This window comes from Lissotriton helveticus, chromosome 6, assembly GCF_964261635.1.
Source record: "Lissotriton helveticus chromosome 6, aLisHel1.1, whole genome shotgun sequence".
Taxonomy (NCBI): Eukaryota; Metazoa; Chordata; class Amphibia; order Caudata; family Salamandridae; genus Lissotriton; species Lissotriton helveticus.
In genome coordinates, this window is record NC_136067.1 from 910,198,304 (window position 1) to 910,219,011 (window position 20,708).

Below are 20,708 nucleotides of genomic sequence, written 5' to 3' on the forward strand. Positions count from 1 at the left end.
GGCAGCTGAGCGCAGCGGGCGCACCGCTGGCGTGCTGAAGGCGCGCCAAAAGCAAGCTTGTGTGCGCACATCTGTGACCAGACTGAGACCAGCGCCAGGGCTCCCCCGGCCATAATATACCCCAGTGTATAAATTGGCCCAGGCCATAATATACCCGGGTATAATGTAGCGTAGACCGTTTTAACCCCGAGTATACACCGGTCTGGGGGTATTGTGGTATCCAAAAACAATTGGGGAAGTATAGAGGTGGTGGTGATAGAATCACCCTCCAGTAAGGTATACAAAAACAAAAAGATTCTATCAATGAATGGCAATAGTGTATATTTTTTAGCTTTTTTGTGGACAGGCAGTGAGAGCAGCCCTCCTTGCGGGTGGCAAATGGAGAGCACTATGTGTTTTTAAAATACCCCTCACACACTAAGAATCCCTTAGTGTCATGCTTCATCATCGAGGTCTTCCCGTCCCTCTACGGGGCGGGGCGTGCTGCGACCTACGGACTACGTGGGAGCACTTAATTCTTGATGGTAGGCTATGTGTGGTGTAAGGGTAGTGATAGGTGATATAGTGTAGGGACCTAAATAAGTGAATACAAAAAGGGGATTTAAAAATTCCCTGGCTAGTGGAAAAGGATTGATTTAATGGATTCCCTAGCTGGGAACAGTAAAAAAAGGGGAGCGTGGGGTAGAACAAATTATGATAACCACCTGGTCAACATGACATGTTTCGTAAGTAGTCCCCTACTACTTACTCCTCAGGACCTCTAGTGGTCCCTACTGAAAAAAACTCAATTCTAAGTAAGGTATGCCTACAATCCTAGAACCAAATAGCAAAAATAGGCTAATTGGTTCTGCTATTGGGCTTGAGTTGGCCCGTAGTAAATTTGAAAAAAATTTGAAAAAAATGGGTTGACCTATTGTGGTCCAGTTAATTCATAAGTGGTGTGCCCCATGAGCCTGCATCCTGGGGGAACATTATCTTGCGGTCTAGTGGCCGCTCGTGATATGGTGGCGTAAATCCCCACCCGCGGCAGATCCGTGCCTGTCCACAAAAAAACTAAAAAATATACACTATTGCCATTCATTGATGGTATTGTGGTATCTTCCACCCTGTGCATCCACCACCCTCCTTCCTCATAGTACACCGTGGAACGCTCCGTGGTGACATCACTTAGAGTGTCACCACTGCGAGAGTTCCAAGGCGTGCGCCGGGACTGACTTCTGACCGGTGGTGTTGGGTGTGACTCCAGCTGTGGCTGAGGTCGTTGTTCGACTTGCCTATGGACATCTGTTACTTAAATAAATACTTCTAGAAACTTGATATCGCCTCCCTCGCCTCCTTGGGTACTTACTACACTGGCGACGAGGACAAGGGATAAGATTTATACGACCTCAACACGGAGGGAAGAATGGAGCACAACAACTGAATATTGAAGGAAACTGAGGGTACTGCCTTGAAAGTGTGGCGTAAGGAGAAATGTATAACATCTTAAGCCACATTGCGTGAAACATTGAAATTTCTTAGCGCGAGTGACATCGAGGACTAGAATGAAGAAAAGTGCCGTGTGACTGAATGGACTGAAGTGCGATGAGGAGAATCGCGGATATTGGTGCAGAACTGCTTTGATAATTACTGAATGGAAGCGTTAAGCAAAGCAAAAGCAGCACGAGAGAAGGTGTAGGAACTTCGGATGTCATCGACAGCGTAATGAATCGAATGTCAAGCGGCAGAGGAAATTAGCGGAGGTATAATGCTGCGAGGGAAACGAGAATTTGTGACAGCTCTTTGGTGAGGTTGCGATTGGCGCTTCAAACGGGTTCGGAGGTGTGCGGCGTGGGAGGCCGAAAGGAACTGGGAAAAACGTACCTGGACAGAGCCGTGTGTGGCGTAACTGAAGTGCAGTGACAAGGAACTCGGGTATTTGAAGATACGAAGAAGTACACCAGTGAAAGACCACTTGAGGAGTAAACCTTTCATTTTGTCGTTACTAATAAGCTGTTGGTTGCAGTCAAGCACATGGGGGATAGCAGTTTCAGGATGCGTACTTTGTCCGTTTGATGTGAGGTGCATCCTCCTCATATTTTTTGAGGGGACTTCCTGTCACACGCTGAGAAAATAACTAGCATTCAAGTAAAAAGAGTGGGGATCTGACGAAAAGTGAGCTCTTTGAACAATAGTGCCACCTTGTGGGCTCCACAGTACATTTTTTTTTTGTATTTACACAAGTCAAAATGGTAATATATTTTGGGAGATAGATATATTTACTCGTTATCTGCCAAAAGTAACGTCCTGGGTCGTACTACTCTATTGTGAAATTAGTCAAAATTTACAGCAGAACTGTTTGTAAGCATGCAAAGAGTAACTCCACACCCTATGTTTCTATTGAGTCCAGGGGACCCTGCAATACAGTGGAAGAAATGGAAAAAAATGTTTTTGAATTATGCTGTGGTATGCGGGCCAAATCTGGGATTAGAAAGGAAGGTAGCTTTGTTAGAATATTATTTGGGGGCGGAGGGGGAAGAAGTTTTAGAGCATTTCCCAGAGCTAGGTGCACAAGAGGCAAGAGGGCTTAATGAGTTCGAAATAAGCATTAAAAAACTAGACCTACACTACCTCCCAAAAACTAGCACCATCATGGAAAGATACCATTTTGGGAAAAGAGGAAAGAAGGAAGGGAAATCTATAGAAGACTTTGTGTCTGAGTTGCGAAAACTTGCTGCAAAATGCGAATTTGGGGGTTCAAGTGAAGAGAGAATCAGGGACCAGTTTGTGTTAGCGTGCAGTGCTGAACAGAACGTGTACGAGAGGAGTTGTGGTTAAAAGATTACCCTCCTCTAAGAGAAGTACTTATAATTGCCAAGCAGGTAGAACACATGATGCAATGTGTGAGTGAGATAAAGCAAGATAGTGAAAACATAGACGGTGAGGGGAAGGTCAAGGTGAGAGAAGTAGTGGCAGAAGGGGACAGTGTACTGGAAGTAAAAGGACAGAAGATGGGGCATAAGGAGCAGACTGAGAGCAGAGTGGGATGGTCTTTTAAAGGGAATTGCTATAGGTGCGGCAAGCAAGGGCACATGGCGAATGATAAAGATTGCCCCACGCTCAAGTACACATGTAACAAGTGTGGTAGGAAGGGCCATTTTAGACAGTATTGCAGGAGTGGTCCGGGCTTTAAGAAGCACATCAGAGACAATAAGAACAGAGTGTGTGATGAAATCGTCCTGCAAGTTCAGAGTGGTCAAGTCAGCAGTCCCAAAGACACTATAAAGATTGAGGGGACTGGCATAGAGGCTATGTTTGACTCGTGCTCCAAAATCACGATTATCAATGCAAAAGAATTTGAAAGGGTGGCCAAGGGTAAGAATATGTTGAGTAGAATGGATGTTAGACCAGGGGGGTATAGCGGCCAGCCTATTAGTATGGAGGGCTACTTCTGGGGCACAGTAGAATACAAAGATAGACTTACAGTGTCGAAGGTGTACGTATCCTCCAAGGGAGACTACATTCTGGGGTGGCAAGCTCAAAAGGATTTAGGCATATACCTCGACCCAAACAAAACCCCATAAATATTAGTACAGGAAGTGAAGGGAACCAGGGCCAGCATCGAGACAGAATTCAAAGAGGTGTTCAATGACGAATTGGGTTGCCTGAAAAATTACTCTCACAGGATAAAGCTGAAGGAAAACGCTGTACCGGTGGTAGCTAAGGTGAGGAACCTCACTATAGCGATTCAGGAGGCAGTCAGAGATGAGCTAGAAAAGTTATGCAAGCAAGGGGTCATAGAGCCGGTGGAGGCAACAGAGTGGCTGGCGCCGATTGTCGCAGCAAGAAAAAAGGATGGATCGGTCCGCCTATGCATTGACCTCAGTGCATTAAACAAGAAGGTGGTTGTTGACAAATTCCGTCTGCCAAACATCACACAAATGATGAGTATGCTGGAAGGGGCAAGAGTATTCTCCACACTGGATCTGACCTCGGGCTACTTCCAGATCAAGCTCCATGAAGATTCACAGGAACTTACGTCATTCGTGACGTCCATGGGTGCATTTAAATTCAAGAGAATGCCTTTTGGGTTGGTCTCTGCAGCAGCGGTATTTCAGAGAATCATGGGGAGCATACTGAGAGGAATTCCCGGCATCTTGTGTTACCAGGACGACGTACTTGTGTTTAGCAATGACAACGAACAACATGACAGAAGGTTGAGGTAGTGCTGGGGAGATTTAAGGACCAAGGCCTCACTGTGAAGAGGGAGAAGTGCAGAATTGGGTGCAAGGAGCTAGACTTTCTGGGACACAAGGTGACACCTGATGGGATCCATCCGAAATCCGAACTACAGAACACCATAACAAACCTGATGCCTCCGAAGAACAAAGAAGAAATAAAGTTGTTCATGGGAATGCTGGAATTCTACAGTAAATTCGTAAGGAACTTCGCGGGCAGAACATTAGCCATACAACGCCTACTCAAGAAAGATGTAGGGTTCATTTGGGACGTTGAATGCCAGAAAGAATTCGAGGATGTAAAGAAAGCACTGGCAGAAGCACCCAGCCTGAAAGCGTTCGTACCAAACAGAAAGACGGTGGTAACAACCGGCGCGAGCTCGAAAGGGCTAGGAGCAGTTCTTGCTCAGGTAGGGGCGTGTGGAGAAGAAACTATAGCCTTCGTATCAAGATCGCGACAGAAGTCCGAGATAAAGTACTCTGTAATCGAGAAGGAGGCATTGGCCGTACATTGGGCCATGAACAAATTCAGAGACTTCATCTGGGGTACAAAATTCACTCTTCGTACAGACCACAAGCCTCTAGTTGAAGTGTTTAACAAGAAGGGACTTGACGCAATCTCAAGCAGAATCAGGCGATGGGTGGTAAATCTACAGGAATACACATTTTGTGTCGAATATGTGCCTGGAACGAGGAATTTTGCGGCAGACTGCCTCTCGCGGTTGGTAGAGGAAAAGGGAGAAGACGTGTCCGAAGACAAGAATGTTGAAGACAAGGAAGACTTCCAAACAGAAAATGTGTGCGTGATCACTCAAGGGGCCATCAGCGAAGAATCTTGGAAAGAGGCCCTGGAGGCAGACGACCTAATGATGGGAGTATGTGAGAGAGTAAAAGGGACGTGGAAACACGAAGATAAACTAAGTGAAACACTACGCCCATTCTGGATGGTCAAGGAAGAACTATCTGTGGTTGACGGGTGTCTGTTTAAAGTAAAGTAAAGTCCACATTTGTAAAGCGCACAATCACCCGTAAGGGTCTCTAGGCGCTGGGGGGCCATCGGGAAGATTAAGCGAGCTATTGCCCAGAGTCACATGGTGCTGGGCTGACCTGCCGCCGGGGATCGAACCGTGGTCCCCAGATTCCAGCGTCAGTCGCCCTGGCCGCGGCGCCACACCTCTTCCGTTTAGAGAAACGAGGTTGATCCCGCCCAAAACGGTGAGAGAACAACTGGTGGACATAGCACAAGACGGACATTTGGGCAGAACCAAGACCAAACAGAGAATGCGGGGGGACTACTGGTGGCCGTGCATGGTTCACACTATCGAAAGGAAGGTGAGAAATTGCATCCATTGTACGGTTAGTGACAAGGTCTTGAAACAAAACACACCGCCCATGATTTGCAGGCCGCCTCCTTCGAGACCGTGGGAGGAAGTGGCACTGGACATAATTGGCCCACTGACGGGAGAACTACGCACACCGTACATACTAGTCTTGGTGGACTTGTATTCAAGATGGCCAGAGGTGAAGGTGGTACCTGAAATCACCACAAAGACAGTCGTTGAGTTCTTACAGGAGCTGTTCCTCAGAGAAGGATTACCCAGCAGTTTGCTAACAGACAACGGAGTGCAGCTGTGCTCGAGGGAAATGAAGGACTTTCTCGAGGAGTATGGGATTGAACACAAGCGCTGCACGCTTTACCATCCTGAAACCAACGGAATGGTAGAATGGTTTATTAAGACCTTGAAAGAAAGCATCCAGTTAGCTAAGACGAATGGACTAAACTGGAAAGAAGAAATCACGAAACGTCTGGAAGCCTACCGTCTGACCCCTCACCAGACGACGGGGGCAACCCCTTTTCAGTTACTCAAAGCGAGAAGACCCAACACAAAACTATCACCGGGATGGATGGGTTGGTACAAAATATGGACTGATCACTCTAGGGAGTCTAAAGGGCTAGACAGACAGGGCAAGGCCATGTTCGAAAGGAAGGAAAGATACGATAGATTGCACTCCACTCATGATGCGGGATTCAGGGTGGGAGATGACATAAAAATCAGAGCGCCCACAGGGAGAGCGAAGTGGTCGGAATTCAGCAGACCCACAAAGATTGTTAAACTATTCAGAAACACTGTGAAAACCCGGGAGGGAAAGATTTGGAACTTGGGAAGAGTAGTGTGGTATCATTCTCCCAAGGAAGACACTGGAAGGGGGGGAGTGAGAGAGGACAAGCCCCAGGAGAAAGGAGAACTTCCTCCTAAGAAGCGTTTTGTAATAGCTCACTCTGCCAGCAGGACAAGCCAAAGAGTGGTTAGACCGCCCAGACATCTGGAGCAATATGTGACTAAATAATGGGGAGCATGTTCTGAAAATGTTTTGTTTGGCTTGTTGCATGTGGTTATGTAGGGAAGGGGGATGTGTGGTATCTTCTACCCTGTGCATCCACCACCCTCCTTCCTCATAGTACGCCGTGGAACGCTCCGTGGTGACATCACTTAGAATGTCACCACTGCGAGAGTTCCAAGGCGTGCGCCGGGACTGACTTCTGACCGGTGGTGTTGGGTGTGACTCCAGCTGTGGCTGAGGTTGTTGTTCGACTTGCCTATGGACATCTGTTACTTAAATAAATACTTCTAGAAACTTGATACCGCCTCCCTCGCCTCTTTGGGTACTTACTACAGGTATACTACGGCCTGTTACACTGAGATCAACAAATCTCTGCTCTGCAAGCTCCAGACGATACAGAACACCGCAGCCAAACTTGTCCTAGGCGTCACCGACATGAACACATCACCCCTCATCTACAAGACCTCCACTGGCTCCCTGTCGAGAAGAGAGTAACTTTCAAGATACTCACCCACGCATACAAATGCCTTCACAACATCGGACCCCAATACCTCAACCAAATAATCGCCTTCCACGTTGACCTCACCCTCACCAAAACCCCACACATAGGCAGAGCCAGAACAGGTGAAAGAGCCTTCTCCTACGTCGCAGGAAAGACCTCGAGCGAGTTCCTGATCCACATCAGACACGAACCCACTCTGCACATCTTCAGGAGGACCCTCAAGACCTGGCTCTTTGACTGACCAGAGCGCCCCTTCCACCAGCATCTTGAGACCCTCTCGGGTGAGTAGGGCGCTTCACAACTCCCTGATTGATTGATTGATTGATTGATTGATCCTGCAACTACCTGTACAAAGTCGACACCTCCGAGTTCTGATAGCAGGGGGTCCATGACTGCAGAACAGTGAAATCAGCAACCTGATTTGCCAATACATTTTTATTCCAGACGCCCTAGTAGAAATAAAGGGTAGGGTGAAACAGAAAGGGCAAGAAGCTTGCCAAACCTTTTGAAGCAGGGCGGGCAGTGGAAATACAGGCAAATAACATGCTTGATTCTGTTGATGAAATCTCTCATGCCCCTGCTCAATATTTCAATTAACTTAGAAGGCAGACACACCAGCAATAGTTATTGCCAGTTTTATGACTCAGCATCTCACAGATTGTGTTAATAGTATCACCTTAACCCTCTAAATTACGTTATTTATAATGGAAGAAAAATGTCCAGGGATAGTAGTTGGTTCGTAAGAGGTAATCGGGCAGGGAGAGACAACTTAGCAGCATGTACGGGTAGTAAGTGAGCAACAAAGGAGGCGCTGTGACAGAGTGGTATGATCACTCTCGGCTTCAAGACAAACAGAGTGATGTACGGGTGCACATTGCCTTTCTGTAGTTGCGCTGTTATGACATGTCCTCAGCATAGCTGAATGTTTTGTTCTCCTACCCAGGATCGAAGCACAGGCCCCGGGCTTTTGCTCCTCAGCCCCGCAGGACAGTCGTCAGCCGCTTGCACAGCGTCCCTGCCAAACCCGCCGAGGTTTCCGCCATTGTGGGGCTGTGAGAATCGCACCAAAACCCACAAGTCTATCTGCTCACAAATCACTTCCATCAACATGTTACACTACAACACCAGGTGAAGCAAATACTTGCTTAGTTGAAAGGAACATCGACACAAAAGCAGGTAGATAACCAAATATTGTTACTTGCCAAGAGCAGTTCATGAAAGCTGACAAGCAGGGGTGGCCGGTGGATTTTGAAAGTGGTGGGGCGAAAAATGTTGTTCCCTAATTGAATAAGTGAGCGAGCGAAGCAAGCAAGCTCAAACTGCAAACGGAGGGTGCGGGGGGTTCTCCCCCCGCAAGAACATTCTGAAAAAAATGGATTCAAATGATGGGCTTTACAACACATATTTACTGCAAATTGTTGAAAAAGGTGGATTTATAAATAGCATTTTGAAGCACAGGTGTGAAGAAAACATTAGAATCAAATAAAAAATGTGCTTAATCCTCAAACTGGTCAGCATGCAAAATGAGCCCCAAGCCAAGCATATGTAACCAACGGAAACAGGCCCTCTAAGTGTTTCCCACTGTAACTCATCTGTGAGCCACCTATGTTTTCATTCTATATAATAATGAAAATGCTGCAGTTTGTTCTTATTTATCTTTTGCAACTTACAACCATTGACAAAGCCTATAGTCCTGGCTAGATGTAGGTTTAATGTCACTTGTATTATTTATCTGGAGGCAATGACAGAAGAAGCACAATACCAGTGGGGCAGCACACTATGCTAAGTACAGCTTTAAGCCACGCTCATAATTACATTGGCTTTCCCTACGAGAGACCCCCCCAGTTTTTTCATCCCACTTAAAGCCCCACACAAAGAGAAGTGTGTGTGTGTTTCTTTTGTATATGGCGGGAGGTATGGTAGAAACGAAAGGCCGCGCATGGTTTGAGGTGGGCAGGGTTTGATAGTCTTTTGGACATTACACTGCTTTGTTTGACAAACATAGCAAACTGTTATTGGGAGACAACATTGTGCATCACAACTCACAAACAGCACTCCACACAACAAACCAATGAGCATCGCACCAGTGAAAATACAATGTGTGGCACACAGCACAGGCCGCTCTCATGCCTTTCTTATTGCCTGAATCCTGAGGTCTCAGCCTCGAGACTCAGGTACTGCTTCCCACTGTCAGAACATAGGCATCTTACTAACAGAACATCTCACTATAGCCGGAATACATTAAAAACCTTAAACACAAACAATAATACAAACCCTCTTAAAAATGCTTCTACAGATATAGTCTGTACCTGACAATATGCGCACATATAATGCTGCAGGGAAAACAAGCCCTTCTTAATTTTGCCTGATTTACCTGGTGTGATAAGTTTGATCAAAACTCTACCAATGATGCTCAGAGATGTTCAATGGCCTGTTAAGGGAAGATCCATGTCATTTGTGACCGCTCATTACATAAAACAAAACTCAGACATGGCTTGCATGGCTTACGTCTCCTCTGGTTAACACTGCCATTTACCATAACATGAAACAGAGAGAGAGAGAACATGTTCCGTTGTCCAAAGCAAGTCTCGACTGCTTTTGTTAGAACTTTGACTAAAGACCTATAGCTCAGACAGGTTAGTGGCTCTCTGTGCAAGAGTTCAATAAGCTATTTGAATGCACTACATATCAAGGACAATGCACAGTGCCAAACTCTCAGAGCTGGTACTACTCCTTATGCAGAGAAAAAATACAGCACACAGCAGAAGTCTCCTAATTTAATTACAAAGGACATAACCCTTCAGCATTTCCTATAGATGGGTAAACCTGATTGGATTTAAAGCAACCAAAACGTGCCTTATTACTACTCCTAGAATCTATGTTCAATTTCTGAAATGGTTACAGTGAGACCGAGATTGGCTTAATTTTTTAAAGCAAAGTAACTGCACTAAGAAACAAGGCGAAAGCCGAACTTTGCATTATGTTAGACCAAGGGGAGAGCAACCATCCCTTACACATGAGCATTGGCATGTACTAAGTGTCTGCTTACATTATTTCACATAGTCACCATTTTCAATCTCATCTTTAATTGAGTCAAGATGCAGCTTTCATGCAATGCGTATAAAAGACAAAAAATCAGTGAGTTTACAGAATAATGTCAGGGGCTGCTGCATGTGACTACTGTCTGAACTAACTCAACCCAACTGTGTGCATGCAGTTTCTGCTATATGCATGTAAAACACAAATTCGGCAACATGAGTTTTTCATAGCCACGGGCAGCTTGAAAAGTGCAACCCTTGAAACTGGTGTGGCTCTGACATACCGAGATCTGCACATGTTGCTTGCAGTCCGAACACACCATCACTTCACCTTTTCACGTCGCACCTGCGACTCCACTAACCATTTCAACGACAGATTGGAAATTTACCTCAGAGTATAGTCACAGTATTTATCAACCGGACAGTGTGCTTTGAGTCGGACCCCCATCCATACAGACCGGGCACGCAGGCATCTAATAAGCAATAAAGGCCCTTACAAATGCTGTTCATTCTTGGGCCATCTAGCAGACAGTGGTCATCACGCCGCATTGTAGTGGGTGTTGGGATGATGCAGGCACCCCTTGTCCCCCATAACTCTGAAACACAAATACATGCAAATGAGCCCCAAAAAAAGCAAGCACTGCCAAGCTGAACAAGACGTGTACAGAAAAGCACAACAGATAATTCATCAAGCTCAAAGCCATGGATCCTGGTAATTAACCAGAGTGATATAAAGCAATCAAAATCATAGCTAGAAAGCAAAGCACAGCGGAGCGCAGCAAAGAAATGCCCGGTTACTCACCGGTAATATACATTACTCCGAGTCCTGGTCTCCCCGTCCCATTCCTAATAAGTGAGCGGCTAGTCTGCTCTACAGAAACCCCTACCTAGCTGAGCTGTTTGCACTTCCCCCTAGGATGGCGTCACCATCACGTGACTATAAAGGTGGAAGTGCATCAAGAAACATCCTGAGAATACCAAAGAAACCAGAACGAAAAACAGACAATCACCCAAAGAAAACCCAAACCAGCGAGGGAGGGAAGGGCTCAGGAATGGGACGGGGAGACCAGGACTCGGAGTAATGTATATTACCGGTGAGTAACCGGGCATTACCTCCTCGTCCTGTCTCCCCGTCCCATTCCTGATAAGTGAGCCCATACCCAAGCACACGGTGATTGTAAGAAAAAAATAGACCAAACAGTTTGAGAAAAAACAGGTCCAGTTTTAATCAACAGAAAATAGTACAGATCACAAATCATGTACCGCAGAAAGGACACTAGCCCCAAAAGCAGCAGAGGCCGCCATCCCCAACTGAAGCCGATAATGGGCAACAAACGTATGGGGAGAAGCCCACGTGGCAGCATTGCAAATGTCCCTCAAAGAGGCCCCCTTGAACATGGCCCAGGAGGAAGACATGCTCCGAGTCGACCGACCCTGAACAGAAGAAGGCAGAGGACAGTGGGCAGAATCGTAAGCAGAAACCACAGCGCCCCTGACTCAACGAGACCAGGTGGACAAAGAAGGCCGAAGCCCCAGCCCCGAGAGGCCATAGGTGACAAATAGGGAATCAACTTTACGGAAACCAGCCGTACGCTCCAAGTAGATGCGGAGAGCCCTCAGCACATCCAACGAATGGAGGAGCACCTCCTCAGGAGAGGCAGGAGCCGGAAAAAACACCGGGAGAACAATATCCTCCTGACAGTGAAAAGAAGACACCACCTTAGAAAGAAAGAACTGACCCGGACGGAGAATGACCTTATCATCGCACAAGCGCAAGAAGGGGGAGAAGCCATCAGCGCCCCAATCTCACCAACCCTCCGCCCAGAAGTAATAGCCACCAGGAAAATAACCTTAGCAGAAAGGAACTTCAGGGCCACGGAGTCCAAAGGCTCGAAAGGAGAACCCGTCAAAGCCCGGAGAACCAAGGAAAGATCCCAAGGAGGCACAGGAGAATGAGAGACAGGACGCTGAAGCAAGAAACTCCGTAGAAGGCGAGCCACCAACGGGGAGACAGAGGAAACAGAGGAACCCCGAAAAACAAGAATGGCAGCCCACTGGGCCCGCAGGGAAGAAACCGCAAGCGCCAAGACGAAACCATCCTGCAAGAAGTCCAAAACCTTCACGGCCTCACAGGAGGCAGAAGAGAGACCCCTCACAAGACACCAGGAGGAGAAATTCTTCCAGTGACGGTCATACGACTTCAAGGTGGAAGGACGCTGAGAAAGCTGAAGACATTGGGCAACCTCAACCGAGCAACCCAGACCCAGCAAACTCAACCTCTCAAGTGCCAAACCCCCAGCCGGAGGCGACGCAGGATGGCAACCCCGAGGAGAGGAGTCCGCAGCGGGGAGGGAGACAGGGGAAACCGCCAATGCGGGCAAACAGAAAAGGTCTGAAGAAGGGGGAACCAAGACTGCCGAAACCATTCCGGAACCACCAGGAGAACCTCCGTCCGATCCAAACGAATCTTCCAGAGGACCCTCGGAATTAAGGCAAGCGGAGGGAAGGCAAACAGCAGACCCCTCGACCAAGGAATCGAGAAAGCATCGGTAGCCCACGCCAACGGAGAGGGAACTATGCTGAAAAACTGAGGAAGAAGGGCGGACTCCTCCGAGGCGAAAAGATGCAGCCAAGGAAGGCAGAACCGGAGGACAATCAGATCGAACAGATCCGGGGACAGACAGAGGGACACTGAGGAGGGGAACACCCTGCTCAAAGAATCAGCAGGCCCATTCTACTTCCCTGGAAGATAGACCGCCGTCAGAGACAGGAGACTTGACTCGGCCCAAAGGCCGATCTCCCGGGATAGGAGAAACAGAGCACGACACATGCCCCCCTGGTGATTCACATAAGAACGAACCACCTGATTGTCCGTCTGCACAGAGACCGCCCGACCCGAAGGAGAGGAGCGAACCAAAGAAGAGCCAACCAAACCGCTCTCAACTCCTTCAAGTTGGAAGACTGGAGGGATTCGAAACTGGACCACCGACCCTGAGCCTTGGAGGCACCCAGAACGGCACCCCACCCCAAAGCACTGGCATCCGTGGACAACACGACCACAGACTGAGGAGGAAGGAGATCGAACCCCCGGGAAAGAGAGAGAGGGGACAACCACCACTGGAGATCCGCCCGAATCCCCGGAGTGACAGGGATCTCAGTCTCGTAGTCCAAGGAGGCAGGATCCCAGTGCGACAGGACATGACGCAACAGGGGGTACAGATGTAGCCTCGACCAAGGAAGGAGATGCAGAGTGGACGCCATCTCCCCCTGACTCCGTAACCAGAGACGGGCAGACACCCGGGATTGGGACAGAAGCCAGGAAAGGTGACGAAACAAAGTCAACTGGCGCTCCTGCGAGAGAAAAACCATGTCCATGTCCATGTCCATGCGGAAGAGAGCCCCCAGGAACTTCAGGGACTGGGAGGTCACCAGGGAGGACTTCCTGTGGTTGATAAGGAACCCAAAGGAACCCAGCAGAAGACACACCTGGTCCACATCCGACAGAGCCTGTGAAAAAGAAAGAGAGACAATCAACCAGTCATCCAGATATGGAAACACCAGCAGTCCCCTGGAATGAAGGATACCCACCAGAGAGGCCAAGAGCTTGGTGAACACTCTGGGCGCCGATGAAAGTCTGAAAGGGAGCACCCAGAACTGATAGTGCAGGGCCCCCACAGCAAATCGGAGAAAACGCTTGTCTTCCGGGTGGACAGGAACGTGCAAATACGCATCCATCAGATCCAGGGATGCCAGGAAGCCCCCCGGCAGGACCAGAGGCAGGATGGACTGGAGCGTCACCATCTTGAACGGACGGTGGACAACGAAGCAATTGACCCGCTTCAGATCCAAAACAGGACGAAGATCCGAAGTGTCTTTCTTTGAGACAAGAAAGAGGATTGAATAGTAACCCATTCCCCTCTCCAGAGGAGGAACCTCCACAATAGCCTTCTTCTCCAACAGTAGCCGCACACCTGTCAACAAAGTATCTCTTCGCAGAGGAAGACGGGGCAGGGGAGTCTGAACAAAACCCGGAGGAGGAGGAGAGGAAAACTCGAGCCGGTAACCTTCTGAAACAGTCTGAACCGCCCAGGCATCCGGAACTGACAACCACTGGGCGCGGAAGGACTGGAGACGACCACCAACTGGCAAAGGCAGACAGTCATTGAGAAGAGGAGGAAGCGGCGGTGGCAACACCAGCAGCGGCCCGGGGCTTGGCACTTCCAGGGGCCCCCCGGCCATGACCCCTGCCACGAAAGGGCTGAGAAGCGCCACGAGCAGGAGGCCCAAAAGCGCGACGGTAACCAAACCCATGACCCCGAGAAGGAGGGCGGACCAGAGCCACGAGCTTGCAGTTCTCAGCAGACTGCTTGACCATACCCTCCAGCTGAGGACCGAACACCTTGGAACCTTCAAAGGGCAATTTAAGGAGGACCGACTTCTGGGAAGAGTCCGCCTTCCAGGAACGCATCCAAATATGACGACAGGCAGCGATGGAAGCACCAGAAGCAGCCGCCGTCGCCCCCAGATTGTCAAAGGAAATATCCAACAGGTATCGCACCTTCAACTCCATCAAAGACAAAAGAGGCGTGGCATCCTCGCCGTCATTCAGCAGAACGGACAGGAAATCCTTAAGGAGCGACTGAACCATGTAGTTGGAATAGGCAGTCGCCCGGACAGAAAAATTAGAAGCAGCATAGGAACGTTTCACCGCCCCCTCAACGCGCTTATCAACAGCGTCCACAGGAAGGGCGTCCTCAGAAGCCACCAAACCCTGAGAGGAAAGGCCAGCCATCAAATTGTCAACCTTCACAGCCTGAGGGAACTCAGCCGCAAAACCCTCAAGAGGGTAACGCCTGGACAGGAAACGAGTAAAAGTAGACTTGTCCACCTCCTTCCATTCGTGAGACAGCACATTGCGCACCGCACCATGCAAAGGAAAAGAGTCAGGAGCAGGCTGGACATACTGCGTAAAGAAGTCATCGTCCAAAAGCGCATCCGCAGGAGGAGAGAAGCCCAAATTGGACCGCACATGGGTGAACAGTTCAGCGAGCTCAGCACCCTGAACAAATCGACCATGTACACCCTCATCATCATCATGACCAACGTCATCCTCAGGAGCAGCCGGCGGATCCAAAGAGACACGAGGCACCTTGGGAGGAGGCCCAGCCGCGTTCCTAGCCAGGAAAGCAGCAGCCACAGCCTCATTAATAATGAGGAGCCGGGCATCAAGAGGGGCAGCAGAGGAAGAAGCCTCGGAATCCATGCCAGCAATCAGCCCAGTCCAAAACACCAAAACAGGCAGAAGCAAGGACAAAAACCACGCAGGAAGGACCCCATTTAAAGGACACGAAGTCCTGAGGACACGAAATCCCACGAGAGCTGGAAAGGCGGGCCGGCACAAAAGGCACAGCCAACAGCCAGACTCGCCCCCCAAACGCACAGTGAAAAACGAGCGCCGCACCTCCACACTCAGAAACCCCTGCCCGCTAAAGCAGGGCACACGGGGACTCGAAAAAATACCTAGGAACGGCCGCTGAAGCAGGCCAAATCAACAAGGTAAGAGCGGTATGTGAAAAACGGCCGCTAACGCGAACCGCGTATCAAAAGGCAGACCGCCGGCAGAGGCAGCGCGGGGGAAACACATAGAAGCAAATAACGGGCGGCCGCTAGAGCAGGCCGCCGAAACAAAACATAGAGGAACTTACCAGAACTCGAGGCAAACTCCGACACAGCACAGCACAGCCAGGTAACAGGCACCCGCCACAGAAAAAAAAGAACAGGATGTTTCTTGATGCACTTCCCCCTTTATAGTCACGTGATGGTGACGCCATCTTAGGGGGAAGTGCAAACAGCTCAGCTAGGTAGGGATTTCTGTAGAGCAGAGTAGCTGCTCACTTATCAGGAATGGGACGGGGAGACCAGGACGAGGAGGTAATGCTACCTTTGCATACAGGGAAACTGTCACCAAGGCTCACCTTAACATAAGCTAGAAATGTTGCCAGAAGTGGTAAACTGAAAATGAAATCAGACATAGTAAAAGCATTGCTAAACATAGAAATACAATAAAATGAGGGGACGTCTGCATGAGTCGCACTTTGGGCACTATAAAGCACCCTAAGTATAGTAAATCATGAGACAAAGTAATAATGCGGAGTCAAACAAATTGGTCTGCAGTGAGCAGATCTGGCAACAATATTCTGTGGCAACCAGGAGATCAAAATCACTTGAGGTTTGAGGAGCACATAGATTCGTTTGAGGCTTGCTTGTGTTTCACCCTGATGAGAATTTGGATTGCTGCTTGAGTGGAGTTTCACCCCCCTAAACCAGTTACCCAAATTCTTACATGGATAAAATAACAAACAAAGAAGGAGGCTTATTAACAATCTAGTAATCTAGTCACCATATACACAGAAGATAGTCAGCATGAGGTCAGTAACTAATTAGGGCAATGCCACTGATTGTAGCAACAGATGTTCCTCCTAAGCACACGTCACACTTGGTCTTAAGTCACAACATGTTGACACATTAGTCATAAAACAGGAGCCTCTCCTCCCTATGCAATTTTCCCTGACATACACTACTGTTTTGCAACCTCAAAAACTGCTCTGATAAGAAGCTCGTGTTGTGACAGAATCTAGCAACAGTGACCCTAGTTTCTTTAAGTTTCAGTGCTGTTTTCCTTTTGAAGAGGCATTAGTCAACAAAAAGTACTTTGGTGAGAATTAAAACAGGAATTTTCAAACAAGGATCGGTGGGAGAGAAAATGAATGAGACCTGCCTTGAACCCTTCTGAAGATACTACTGGGAGATGTATTAATTTATAGCTCTGGGGACAAATACAAACGCCTGAGTACACAACGGTTTGACTGGGTGGAAAAAAAGTACTGATTATGAGGGGAAGAGGCATCCTCCAAAACATTGATTTAAAATCGTTGTGGAATAATTGGTCGATAATCTGAGTTGCGCGTTTGCAAGTGTTGCAATCTTGCAGCTTGGCATGGCTATTTGAGCGCCGCTTCAACTTATTGTAGAGCACCATGCCATGCCAAATCTGCTTGGGACATTGGCCTGATTCTGTGATTATACCTGATGTCAATAGCATCCATATTAAGTGCTCAAGTGATTTCCTTCTGAATCAGTGTATGCGTGACTTCCACAATAGTTCTCACAATGGAATCGGAACCGGTGTGTTCCTAACAGGGGTCCAAAGAGGAGACATGAAATCATGAACATCTTTCATTCAGGTGACGTGCAAAGAGAGGGAGAAGCCCGAGACAGCACAGGAAGGAGCACATAATTTCACAGATCCATAATGACCTGCTTAGTCAGTTCAAGAATAATGATCACTTCCAAAAACTGGAGTGACGGGTTATTATTTCAATCAATCAACATAACGTGTTAATATATATTTTTTTCATACAACAGAGGGTAATGATTTTCTTTTGTCTCCAGAGGCAGAGATGTGGTCCCCCATGAAGAAGTAACAATGCAAAAAGTCACATCGTTCAGAGAGATATAGGATTTGGGAGCACATGATTTCCTTATGCGCTCTCTACATTACTTAGCACTGGAAGAGTATGCCCCCGGTACAAATCAAATGCTAGACTCCTCACAGCATATACTTCCGTACAATCCTATCCAGACCTGCGCACACTGACCACTGTGAGGCAGTGCACTACACAAGGCTGACTTTTATAGATCCTGCACAGGGAAGACAGCATTAGCATGCCAATCTTATTTTATGTGGCTCTGACTTGTGTTTTCCCCGTGGCGCTGCGCACCACACTGCGGCGGCGCGCAATAGCGGGTGGGGGGTGAGGGGGATCGCGCAGGGGTGGGGGCCAGGGGAATTTTAAACAAAAAAAGAATACTTACCTGACCGGTTCGGGGTCCGCGCCGCTTCTCGGCCGGGTCCGCGTTGGTGCATCGTCAAACTCGAACAGCACTGGAGTGGCACTGGCAACACCTCAGCCAATACTGGCGCCAGGATTGCTTAGGGCACGGTTACTCTTCACCCGCCTGCCCATTAAGAGACCGAGGTTTGAATCTTTGCGCAACCCTCGCTCTCCTAATAGCCATGCGCAAAGCGGAAAAATTCGCCGACCTTCCCCACTCATGCGCACTTGTGCTGCTGTCTGTCGGTCCCTGGCTGGTCTGACAATGCATGTCATTCAACATGACGCCGGACTTCAGACTCTGTAGGGGGTGGGTGGTCCGACGTCATGCTGACTGACATGATTGTCAGTTCTCCCTCGGCGTCTCTGAACTTTAGTAAACGGAGTCCGTTTACTTAAGTTCAGAGACGCCGAGGGAGCTGCGGGTGCGGGTGGGTGGGGGGCAACGCCCCAACACCCCAATGGACGCACCGCCCCTGCTTACAGCATTTGCAATGCAATAGGTGTCGTATTTACGCGAGTTTAAGCTATTGGCATTGTAAATGACAATGAGTTTTATTTATGTTTTAAAAACCAAAATATAACTAAAAGGCATTGTCATTTACAATGCCAATAGCTCAAACTCGCGTAAATGCGAGAACTATTGCAAATGGTCGGCATCACGACAACAGGAGGGATGGCGGAGTGTGGGGGGGTAAAGAAGGCATGGACAACGGGAGGGAGGGTGGTGTTGTAAAAAAGGCACCAAAGCACGTCGTGCCTGCAGTAAGTGAAACTGGATAAAGAAAATAGTGCCCACAGTCTAAATAACATGTACCGTGTAACAACCGAAGTAAAGGGGCCAGTCGCCATGGGAGGTGGCAAATGAAGATGAGGCGGTGCTAAGGAGGGACTAACAAGCCTATTTACGAATCCGAAGGCAGTATTAAGGTCGGACAATGACACAAGCCAATGGCAAAAATGGGCAGAGAGTGGGCGGAGCTGCTATTCCCTACTCCACTACAGCAGATTGCCAGGGCAGCGCATGCGCGCTGACTCTGGCTCGACCTAAAAAGTATGGGCATGGTGTGCCCCTCAGATCCCCTCTACTTCGACCACTGCTTACTTCCCATGAATATTTGCCCAAGGCACTGACTGGATGGCAAAGAATGCCAATAAACTACCGACTGGGTCAAGGTGGCGATTTAACAGCCCTGCGAACACTCGGCCATATATTAGCCTGAGGTAAGTAGAGGTGCCCGGATCCAGACTCTCAAATAAGGTGCCTCACACATATTCAACTATATACACATACTGACACACAAAATAAACATAAACACAGCCGCAGTAGCAAATATACAAACACCCAAAACAAACACGCAAAACACAGTCATGGTCACACACACACATAAACATCACTCAAACATGCGCACTTGGATGCAAACTACACACAGCTCTGGTTGCGAAACATATCCGCCATTTCAGTGCATCTAGATGCTGGACATAAAACCACCAAAAGACAAAAGATTCGTGTCCTAAGGTAACTAACTATAACTATAATACTTTAAAAGTATTGCTTTTCCTTGCCTCTCTGGAAAAAACAGTCACGCGGGCAGCGAGGGAAGAGTCTGCAAAGTATTACCAGGGTCGCGTGCTGCTAATCGCATGATGACAGACTTGTCGTCCGAGCGGATCTCTCGAAGAGTGCTGTGAGTATGTAACATGGTTACTGCCCTTTCCTTGTTTTCCACGTGGCTTGTACAAATGAGCCGTGAAATCCGGGATTGGGCGGGTGCCACATGCCCAGAGAACACATATACAGTTCATTGAATTTGTGTTCGGTGACGTACCCCTGCGACGTCAGGGGAGTGGGGCAACCCTTCAAGAGGTCCCTACTCTTCAAGGGGCCCCACATAGCTCAAGCCTAACACATAAACGCTCGATATATGGACTCGGGAAGGGGGGCGTCTACTTTACATCCTGGTGGCCAATCATTTTGCGTTACGCTACTGTGTGTACCTTCCTCGGAATCTCCAAACCTATCCATGACATTTCTCCCTCCCCGTTACGCAAAATACATGCATGCCCATACTACTGTATACACGTCATGGTTCGGACGTCAACTGTACCTTGTTAGTTTTTGGTGCGGTCCATATCCTGAAAAGAAAGAGGTCGGATGTTTGCCGATGCTCCGTGCTCTTATTTCTCTCCAATGAAGGCACATCCGACAGTCTGGCAGTCACAAAAAGATCTCTTGTGTTCGGGGACGACTGCGGGGTTTAACTAGCTGCTCGGCTGATTCCTCGCACTGGTTTCGCCTCGCTGTGTCCTTCGCCCTGCCTACCAGCAGCAGATAATTTCTCCTGGCTTGTTAATACGTGCCTGGTGTCAACAATGTCGTCACGGGAAAGTGTACGAGCAGCCGCATCACCAAGAAATTTAGTTTTTTTTCCCTTTCACACCGGCTCACTCCACTTCTTCGAACCTTCCCCGACGCATGCCACACACCTCCCATGGCCAGTGACAGCTTCGCCTCTTCTCGGTCGGTGCTAGAAAATATTGCAAGCCAGCTTCTGCGGCCCATTATTTATTTATTCATTTTTAACGTTGATCACCGAGGGTATCAGAGAGCTTTGCAAATTATAATAATAATAAATAATAATCCTGCATTTGTAAAGCGCACAGCTACCCTAGGTTTCTCGGCACTGGGGGCCATCGGGAAGATTAACCGCAT

The 20,708-nt window shown here is 48.4% G+C and overlaps 1 protein-coding gene across 4 annotated transcripts in view; it reads right to left on the bottom strand.

Annotated features, from left to right (window-relative positions):
- LOC144763192 (protein unc-93 homolog A-like) overlaps window positions 1–20,372 on the bottom strand; it is a 441,908-nt gene extending 421,536 nt beyond the window's left edge. The window contains exon 1 of one of the 4 annotated variants that reach the window (XM_078648552.1): window positions 20,104–20,372. The gene's annotated coding sequence lies outside the window, so the exon portion shown is untranslated. Of the gene's footprint in view, window positions 1–19,616; window positions 19,710–20,103 lie in introns of those variants that run through there. The other 3 variants (XM_078648553.1, XM_078648550.1, XM_078648551.1) reach the window with 3 other exon arrangements.
- Window positions 20,373–20,708: the final 336 nt, after the last annotated feature.